Genomic DNA, 2,566 nt, shown 5'->3' with positions numbered 1-2,566 from the left:
CTCTGGGAGGGGGTGGTTCTGCCCGCTCCGGGGTGTTTTGGGGTCGGGTTGGGGAAGGGGAGGTTATCTTCTTATTACTGCGAGTGCCGGGGTGGGGCGGGGTGGGGTGGGCAAGCACAGAGCGAGGGAACAAATGCTCTGCAGAGACCTTGGGGCCAGTGGGTGGGGGTAGCTGGGGACACCCCTGGGGTCCCCCTGTGCTTTTTTGGTTTTGTTTGACTGTTTTTTAGCACAAGAGCATCCCGGGGAGGTGGGCGGGGGGGGCAGGCTCAGCTGGAGGGTGTGATGCCAACCAGAGGTGAGCAAGGCCCTGTTTCCCCCAGTGAAGCTGTCCCCAGGGTGTCATGGGGGACAGGGGCTCTGCAAAACATTTTGGGGTCCCCCCCAGACCTGAGCACACGCCGAGCCATGGATGAACAAAGCCGGCAGCACCTGTAATTCTCTTCCCAAGTGAGGAGATCCAGGGAAAAATGCTGCTTGTCCCAGCTCAGGAGCCGGCCCTGGCACCCACCCACCCCACCCAGTTTGGGGGGCACCGAGCTGCCACCCCGGGGAGCAGGGAGCTGCAGGGCCTAGGGCTGGGCAGGGGGTGCATCCAGCCATCCTCTGGCGTTGGCATGGCCTGTCCCACCTCTGGGCTCGCAGCCCCCAGTCCCCTCCTGCTCTGGGGAAAAGTGGCTGCTTTTAAAACTGAATTATGGCAAGAGAGAGGCAGGAGGGTCCCGGGCTTGGCCCGCCGCCCGGCTTTTGCAGGATTTTGCTGATTTCCCAAAAAAAAAAAAATAGCCCCCCAGGCGCTGAGGACAGTCGTGGCCCCCGGGGCGGTTGGTGTTTAATGCCGGTGGCCCCGCGTTTTCCGGACGGCTGGAGCAGGACAATGGGGATGAGCCTCCCTGGGTGGGAGAGCAGCTGCCCGGATTAACCCGCTGCCCCTGGATGGAAAGCCAGGCTCTGGCGCTGGTTTCCAGCCAGCCGGGATCAGGAGGATCCTTTGGAGTCCAGCTCAGCCTCGTTAGCTGTGGCCTGATGAACCAGAGGACCCGAGAGGACAGAGATGGGAGCAAAGGGGCACTTCAGGGTCAGCCTCCCAAACCTGGCATGTCCAGGCTCAGCCAGAGGCTGAGGATTCACCAGCCCTTGGAGAAAAATCCCAGGAGCTGGGCAGTGATGAGTGCCAGCCCCTGGGTGTCCCAGCCACCTGCTGGCAAAGACACCTGAACAAGCAGAGGCGTTAGAAATGGGGTGAAGAGCTAAGGAGGGGACACACTCGTGGCACTCCATGGTGCAGCTTGTCCCCACGTGCCAGCCCCGGGCAGGGTGGCAGCTCTGGATGCGACTGTGGCAGGAGGAGGAGACAAAGGGTTCTGCTCTCCTGGAGCCTGGGGAGATGGAGGACATGAGTTCCCCCAGCATCCCCACAAACCCTGAGCCACGCGCTCCAAAAACCATCCCAGCAATTCCAGCTGCTGCCTCACAGCCCCCGTCCCCGCATTGTCCCCGGGAAGCTCAGACTGGCCGCTGGAGCCCCAGCCCTGCTGGGATATGGGGAAATCCCCTGACAACATCCGAACCCAAGCCAGCAGTGGGGGATTTCCCCAGTGGCCCTGCAGCCCTCGTGGGGCCACGGCTCCCAAAAACCTGAGACCCGACTGCAGCGGCGCCGCGGACCAGCCAGCACATCAGGGAAAAATTCCAGTCTTCCTCTTTTACAGTCTCTGTCTCCTGCCGCGGAGGGAGCCAACTGGAACAAATACTCTGTAGAAATACTTCAGTATTTTCCTGTCGCGCGTGCGCTCTCTCTCTGGGTTGTGAGTACAGCTGTAGATGCCGTGAGCTGGTGCAATTATAATAAATATACAGTATATATTGTAAATTACTCTGCTGGGCACTGAGAGATTTCTTCCTGCCAGGAGCACGGCAGGGTTCTCCTGCTCCTTCCGTCCGGCTCCCTGCGGATCCATCCTGCTCTTCCCTCTGGCTCCATGTGGAGCAGCACCGGGAGTTTTGTGTCTGATCCCATCGAGGATCCTGCTGTGTCTGTGGGGGACCCTCTGCATCCTCCCTGGCCCCTTTGCCGTCCTCCTGGCTCCCTGCATCCTTCCCTGCATCACTCCCATTTGCTGGCCAGCTCCCATCCATCCTGCCTGCATCCCTCCCTGCATCCTTACCTGATCTCTGCCTGCATCCCTGCATCCCTCCCCTCTCTCCCACATCCCGGCATCCCTCCCATTTGCCTGCAACTCTCTCATCCATTCCACACCTCCCACATCCCTCTCCTGATTCCTCCCATCCCTCCCTGCTCCTCCCTGCGTTCGTATCCCTCCCATTTCCCCTCATCCCTTCCTGCATTCCCACCTGCCACTCTTCCATTTTTCCCTGCATCCCTTCTCCAATCCCCCCCCTCCTCCCAGCATCCCTCCCTGCATCTTTCCCTGCATCCCCTCAATTTCCCTGCATCTCTCCTTGCATCCCTGCCTGCATCTTCCTCTGCATCCTTCCCTGCATCCCCTCCATTTCCCTGCATTTCCCTTGCATCCCTGCCTGCATTTCTCCCCTCCCTCCCACA

This window comes from Vidua chalybeata, chromosome 20 (genome assembly GCF_026979565.1).
Source record: "Vidua chalybeata isolate OUT-0048 chromosome 20, bVidCha1 merged haplotype, whole genome shotgun sequence".
Lineage (NCBI taxonomy): Eukaryota > Metazoa > Chordata > Aves > Passeriformes > Viduidae > Vidua > Vidua chalybeata.
This window is presented reverse-complemented; position numbering follows the sequence as displayed.